The 7632-nt window shown below is 41.2% G+C and overlaps 1 pseudogene; it reads right to left on the bottom strand.

Moving 5' to 3' along the window:
• Positions 1-3556: 3556 nt before the first annotated feature.
• Positions 3557-4624, bottom strand: LOC139433974 (uncharacterized; annotated as a pseudogene).
• Positions 4625-7632: the final 3008 nt, after the last annotated feature.

Here is a 7632-nt window from a genome sequence, read left to right as displayed (position 1 = left end):
CTTCGATTCGGAGAAACAAATGTTTTTTCAGAGTTTTAAGATGGCCGAAGACACTACACTAGAATCCTCAGCTATCGTTTGGGACTACACCATGTGCTTAGCTTGACAAACCCGTGATCAGTCCTCAACCTCTGTGATTGGATGTTGGAGTGGCAGTGTGCGAAGTTTACACAGAGCGTCAAAAAGGACTTTGAAATGGAATGAAACCCATCGACGGCACACTATTCAAAACAGGAATCGAACGTGTCCTACCCCCCCCCCCCCCCCCCCCCCCTTAGGTCACAGGCTCCTCCAACAGTGCCACGTAATAAAACAGATAGGCCTACACAGAAAAAATAGTGAAATAGTGCAATAAGAGTCTACAAGTGATTGGAATATGATATATTAGATACATAATTTCTAAGTGGGGTCTTTTATAATCCTGAGGGCTTTCTTTAAGGTTAACCTGGTATTTTTACTCCACTACATTTATTTTAGTTACTTTACAGATTTGGATTTATGATGTGAAATATTACACCTGAGTGAAATTCAGTGAAGGTGATTGTCAAGTGCCAACAATCAGGCGAGATATTTGATAGTTGGTGCTTGAGAAGACTACATATTTATCTGCAGATCCGTTTAAAGCATATTCATTGCTCGTTATTCTCTAATAGTTAATTAAAGACTGTATATAATTGCTATTTTGCACATCCCTTTCAAGATTTCAAGATTTTCTAAGGTTTATTGACATATCATATACACAACAGTGTAGTTATGTAATGAATGAAAAACTTGAGTCACAGGTTCCAACACAGTGCATTACAAGACATCTATCAATATGTGTGTATACTTCCACCATTACACTGTCGTATTCTGCACATTTCTTATACTATCTATATTTTATAAGAGTATAATTAATATGTATAATGTCAGTTAAAATAAGTGCTTCAACATAGTTAACATTGCAGGAAAGTTGATTGTCAAGTTCCAAAACAAACCATGCAATTTATACTTTGTCAGGCTTAATATTTAGATACCCCCAAAGCTTTTTTCCTATTTAAAAGAAGACCTTAACCTAAAGTATTCTTTAATGTTTAAATAAAGCCTTATTAGTTAGCACATCCTCCTATCAGGCATTAAACTGTTTTATTCTAGATATCATTTGAGTATCTTCTTGATATTTTATATTCTATATGTATATCATTGACCTTCTACTTTCCCACTATTTTGTATGTACTCTTAATATTTAAATGTTTTCATAAAATATAACACATTCAAAAGTGCTTTACAAAAATGAAAGACATTAAGAAAAAGGCATTTTAAACAGTCGTTAAAAAGCAACACAATCTTCCTGCATTGCAATTACTAACGTGCAATAACGTGCTTTAACCAGTAGGTGGTTTGGGTTAAAAAGCTGTAAAGTTTACAATGTTAACAAAATAAGATATACTGCTGTTTCTGGTTTAGTTTTCGACGAATATTATTTTGTTATTGTTTTGCTATTTGTAACACAAATAAAAAACAATAATATCAAAACAAAATATGACTACTAATTTATTGTGAAATTAAAACAGAACAGTAAAAGAATAGTTTCCGGTCTATACTGAGCCCGATCTCTGTAGATAAATAAAGAACTACGACAGATGTGTAATATTTAATGCAGCCAAACCATTTATTACAATGCATTCATGTGATGACTTTCAAAGAGTAAAGCAAGCACTGCTGAATAAAGTATGATTTTCTCTTTTACGAAACCTTTTTTTTCATATGGAATGCAGTTGGAGGTCAACCAATAAAAGAGCTTGAGGACTGATCACGGGGTTTGTCAAGCTAAGCACATGGTGTAGTCCCAAACGATAGTTGAGGATTCTGGGTAGTGTAGTGTCTTCTGCCATCCAAAAACTCAGAAAAAATCTTTGTTTCTCCGAATTGAAGGGGGAAAATACAAAAGCATTGTACACAATTCAAACCAATCAATGTTGTGTAATTAACAAGGATAATCTGGTGTTTTTTAGTCGATGAGTAGTGCAGATATCACTGTAAAATCAATCGACAGTAAGGAGAATACTTACTTCCGGGTGTAAAATTCTCCGTTATCCAATGGGAATGGACGCTCGTAATACAATACAGGGGACATGATCATTATCTTTTAAATAATGTTATCTAAAGGGAACAATCTATTTGACACAGCTGAAGCTCTGGCCTTCCTTAAAAACTAACTAATTTAATAAAAATCACAGTTGCATTACACACAATGCACTGTTTATTGAGAACACAAATTTGTAACTAATGTAATTTTTACATTCTGACGAATTTTTTTAATTATTATGAATACAAATAAAATAAAAGAAGCCTCCCGTGAGTTACTACAAGCTATAAAGTAGATTTAAAAAAACGTATTATAGAATAAAAGTTCACTACGGGACGTTGTAGAAATGCGTGTGTGCACCACCACAAAGGAGCCTCATTCACTTTACATTGGGGTTGTTTGCGTGGTGCCGACACGTAAATGTAACAAAGTTCGTGACTCCACCACGCATTGTGGTGTTAAGAAGTCGTGGTGGAGTCACGCATTCTGGTGAGATCAGGTTGTTCATTTAAGTGGAGAAAGATATAAGAAGGTAAGTTTTGTTTTGATACATAGAGCGTCATATTTATAAAGCTAGCGTTAGCGTGCATAAGTACTACACCAGCTGAGGAGAGGAGAGCTTCAAGTGAAGAGAAGATAAAGTGAAGAAAGAACATTCACAAATCAAGTGTATGCAAATAACACGGGCCATAGTGAGTACCGCGGAAAAAGGACATTATTTTTTAATTCTTAGCAGTTTGTTTATATGTATGTATTTGTGCATAGATGTTGTAACTATACAGAGCTTTAGCAATTGCCTGTAACTATGGTCATGCTAATAAAGCTATTTAATTAAATTGAGAGAGAAAGAGAGAGAGAGAAGTGACAAAATGTGAAGAGCAGCTTATGTTATACATTCATAATTGTGTATTAGTTCTATCTTTATAGAGAACATTATACATTTAGAATCAGATTTGGGGACAGTGAGCGGCTGGGAAAGTCACACCGCAATGGGGCACAAACAGTTGCTGACGTGATGTTTTCTTCGCATTCTCAGGCATTCCATAAGGAGGGTCAGGAACTCACGCTTGGGACCAACAGTGTCCCCTCCATCCTCAGTGTGTCCCGGTTTTGCCAAGGGGAGCATGGAAAGATTACTGGAGTAGTCCAATATAAATATGAAATTAACGGGTAACAATTAATGATTTAAAATAAATTGCTATTTGGTGTCAAACTAGGCTTATCGAACGAATGATGATACATACTATATCTTGAAGTAATTAAGTAATATATATTAGCATTGTGAATTCATTACTTTACATTACATTTAGCTGACGCTTTTATCCAATGTGCGTTCGAGCAACAAAAACAAACTTGAAGAAAACAGAATCATATAAGTACATCAGGTTTCATAGAGCAAAAACATTTCAAGTGCTACTCAACTGGCCAGTCCTTTATTAGTATATAAGTGCTTTGTTAATAGTTATATCGCTCGAAGTGGAGTCGAAAGAGATGAGTTTTCAGTCTGCGCCGGAAGGTGTGTAAGCTATCTGCTGTCCTGATGTCAATGGGGAGCTCATTCCACCATTTTGGAGCCAGGATAGCAAACCCACGTGTTTTTGCTGATGGGAACTTGGGTCCCCTTCGCAGCGATGGTGCAGCGAGCCGTTTGGTTGATGCAGAGCGGAGTGCACGTGCTGGGGTGTACGGTTTAACCATGTCCTGGATGTAGGAAGGGCCAGATCCATTCGCAGCATGATACGCAAGTACCATTGTCTTGAAGTGGATTCTAGCAGTTATCGGAAGCCAGTGGAGGGAGCGGAGGAGCGGCATGGTGTGGGAGAATTTAGGAAGGTTGAAGACCAGGCGAGCAACTGCATTCTGGATGAGCTGCAGAGGTCGGATGGCACATGCAGGTAGACCAGCCAGGAGGGAGTTGCAGTAGTCTAGGCGTGAGATGACGAGAGCCTGGACCAGAACCTGCGTCGCTTTCTGCGTCAGCTGGGGACGCATCCTCCTGATGTTGTAAAGCGTGTATCTGCAGCAGCGGGTTGTAGCAGCGATGTTTGCAGTGAAGGACAGGTTGTTATCTAGGGTCACACCCAGATTCCTTGCAGTCTGAGTCGGGGAAACAACAGAGGTGCCAATGTTGGGTCAAGAGTGGGACAATCTTTTCCCGGAAGGAAAAGCAGTTCAGTCTTGTCAAGGTTGAGCTTGAGGTGATGATCAGGCATCCACTGAGAGATGTCAGCTAGACAAGCAGAGATGCGTCTCTGAGCGGGGAAAGGACAGAATTAATTGAGTGTCGTCAGCGTAGCAGTGGTATGAAAAACCATGTGGGCTAATGACTGATCTGAGCGAGTTTGTGTACAAGGAGAAGAGGAGGGGACCAACAACAGAGCCCTGAGGGACCCCTGTAGTTAATTGACAAGGGTCGGACTCGGACCCTCTCCAAGTAACCCTGTAGGTGCAGTCTTTGAGGTATGAGGTGAGGAGGGAAAGTGCAGAGCCTGAAACTCCAAGTTCTTGGAGAGTGCGAAGGAGGATCTGATGGTTCACTGTGTCGAATGCAGCAGACAGGTCCAAAAGGATGATGACAGAGGAGAAGGAGGCTGCTTTAGCAGTGTGCAGTTCCTCAGTGACAGCAAGGAGGGCAGTTTCTGTGGTGTGACCTGCCTTGAAACCAGACTGGTGCGGATCCAGAAGGTTGTTCTGATGGAGATAGCAGGAGAGTTGTCTAAAGACAGCGCGTTCAAGTGTGTTAGACAGGAACGGGAGGAGAGAGACAGGCCTGTAGTTTATAACATCAGACGGGTTGAGAGTGGGTTTCTTTAGGAGAGGGTTTACTCTTGCCTCCTTGAGACTGTTTGGAAAGTGACCAGATGTTAGAGAAGTGTTGATGAAATGGGTGAGAAAGGGTAGAATATCAGGAGCGATAGTCTGAAGGAGGTTTGAAGGGATAGGGTCCAGAGGACAGGTGGTAGGGCGGGCAGAAGTAATGAGGGTAAGAACCTCACTTGGAGAGAGAGGGGAAAAGGAGGTCAGTGTGTGGGTGAAAGGAGGGTCTGGTGACCCAGCGGTGAGTAGAGGTGAGTCAGAAAAAGAAGAGCGAATATCATCAACCTTTTTTTCAAAGTGGTTAACAAAGTCGCTTGACAGAAGGGAGGAGGGGGAAGGGGCATTGGGAGGGTCCAAGAGGGTGGAGAAGATAGAAAATAGTTTTTTGGGATTGGAATAGGAAGATTGGATCTTATCTTGAAAGAAAGTGCTTTTTGCCTGAGAGATCGAAGCAGAGAAAGAGGAGAAGAGAGCCAGATAGGTTAGGATGTCGTCACGGTGTTTGGATTTCCACCATTTCCGCTCTGCTGCCCGAAGGATGGTTCTATTAGCACGCAGTGCGTCATTTAGCCAGGGAGCAGGAGGGGACTGACGAGCCTGCCGAGATGTGAGAGGACAGAGAGAGTCCAGAGAGGATGAGAGAGTAGAGAGGAGAGTTTCTGCAGCAGAGTTTGGAGGCAACAATTGGAACGAGTCAGAGGAAGGGAGGGCTGAGAGCACCGATGTGGCAAAGGTAGAGGGGGAGAGGGAACGAAGGTTATGGCGGACAGGTGCAGGATGAGAAGAGATTAGTTTGTTATGTTTGGAAAGGGGTAGAGAGAATGAAATGAAGAAGTGATCGGATGTGTGGAGCGGGTTTGCAGAGAGGTTAGAAGTAGCGCAGTTCCTTGAGAATATGAGATCAAGGACATTGCCAGCTTTATGAGTTGGTGGGGACGGAGACAGTGAGAAAGCAAAGGCGGTTAACAGAGATGTTAGTTCGTCTATCTTCCCCGTCTGGAGGTTGAAGTCTCCGAGAAGTACAGCGGGAGGGCCAGTTTCAGGGATGTGTGAGAGGAGATGATCTAATTCCTCCAAAAAGTCCCCAAAGGCGCCTGGTGGACGGTAGAGAACAACAATGGTTCATTGTATACGATGGGTTACTGTGACGGCATGGAATTCGAAGGTGGAAGGAGTGAAGTTAGGTAGCTTGAAGAGGGAAAAGCTCCATTTGGGAGAGAGCAGGAGACCAGTGCCACCTCCTCTGCCAGTGGGTCTGGGTGTATGGGAGAAGGAATATGCTGTGGAGAGAGCTGCTGGGGTGGATGTGTTGGATGGAGTAATCCAAGTCTCAGTGAGAGCAAGGAAATCCAGGGACTGCAGGGAGGCGTAGCCAGAGATGAAGTCAGCCTTAGGAACAGCTGACTGGCAGTTCCACAGGCCGCCTGAAACTAGATGTTGGATGTCAGTGGAGCACGTGGGATAGACGAGAGCAGGCCGGTTATAGCGATTACGAGATACACAGGGCCAGTGATAATTGCGAGAAGACACATAAACAGGAATGGAGAAAACACACATGATTATAGCATGAGGGGCTAAACAACCAAATAAAATAAAACACCAGCGACACATAGCTCAATCAAAGTAGGATTTGCCTCCTCTTTGACTCCCTCGTGACTCCCGCAGGACTCTAATGTCTTTGCCAGTCTTACTCCCGCAGGACTCTAATGTCTTTGCCAGTCTGACGCTGAAGCTGACGCTACAGGAAAGTGCTGCCTAAAATGGACACCTGATTGCTGAGTTCTCACAGCTGTGGGACCACGTCCCTTTAATTAGTTAACTCTCTGCAGCTGGTGGCCTTCAAAAGGAAATCTAGACTGGCTTCCTCCTGACTCGTTATTGTCTTTTAAGTCAATTACATTAAACCCTAAGTTATAAAGTTATGAGTTTAACCCTTAATACAGTTACACCTACTCAATAAAGCTCTTAGTATTCTTACAAATGTTTAAATCAAAGTTAACCCTACCAGTCAGTTAGTTCAGTTTTAAGGTTTTCAGTCAAATTACCTGTCCCAAGTTTCTGCCTGACAGATACTGTTGCGGTCTTGAGATTTAAAATCACAATTTCAGTCAGATCAACTACAGAGCATTGATACAGAGTACACACACTGAAACAGAGAAGTCTAAAAACAGAATGTTACTCACACAATTCTAGAAGTCTCCAGTTGCTTTCTTGTCAAGATTATATTACTTCATCTAAATTGTGTTGTTTATATTAATATTAATCTATGTTTAAACATCTCTATTCATGTCAATCTCAGGCAAAAACCTATAGCATTACCATTTTTGAAGTCATATTTTGATTACTGTCCATGCACACTGTGATTTATATTCACTTGTCAAGTTGTCCATTTCATTATTAAATCAGAGCTATCACTGCCTTGACAAGCTTTTAAAATGATTCCGCATAAATTAATGTTCCAGGTTTGTTCAGAAAAAAAACGTTAGTGTTGTGTTAATTGATAATCCCCCACAGGAGAGAAAAGCAGTTCTGTTATGTCGGTGAGCTAATCGCTTGGATGAATCACCATTTTGGAATAAATTATATATGTTTTTGTTCACAGGCCATCCAACTGTACCTGTAAAATGGCACCCACTGATCAATTAATAATGATTTGATTTGCATTGTATTGTCTTTTCTTCACTCTGAAAATAATTGTGAGATACACAATTTGACGAATTGAGGTTTTAAATTGGTTAATTCGACAA

The sequence above is a fragment of the Pseudochaenichthys georgianus genome, chromosome 6 (genome assembly GCF_902827115.2).
Source record: "Pseudochaenichthys georgianus chromosome 6, fPseGeo1.2, whole genome shotgun sequence".
NCBI lineage: Eukaryota > Metazoa > Chordata > Actinopteri > Perciformes > Channichthyidae > Pseudochaenichthys > Pseudochaenichthys georgianus.
Note: the sequence above shows the minus strand (reverse complement) of the source record. Positions and strands in the feature narration are given on the sequence as shown.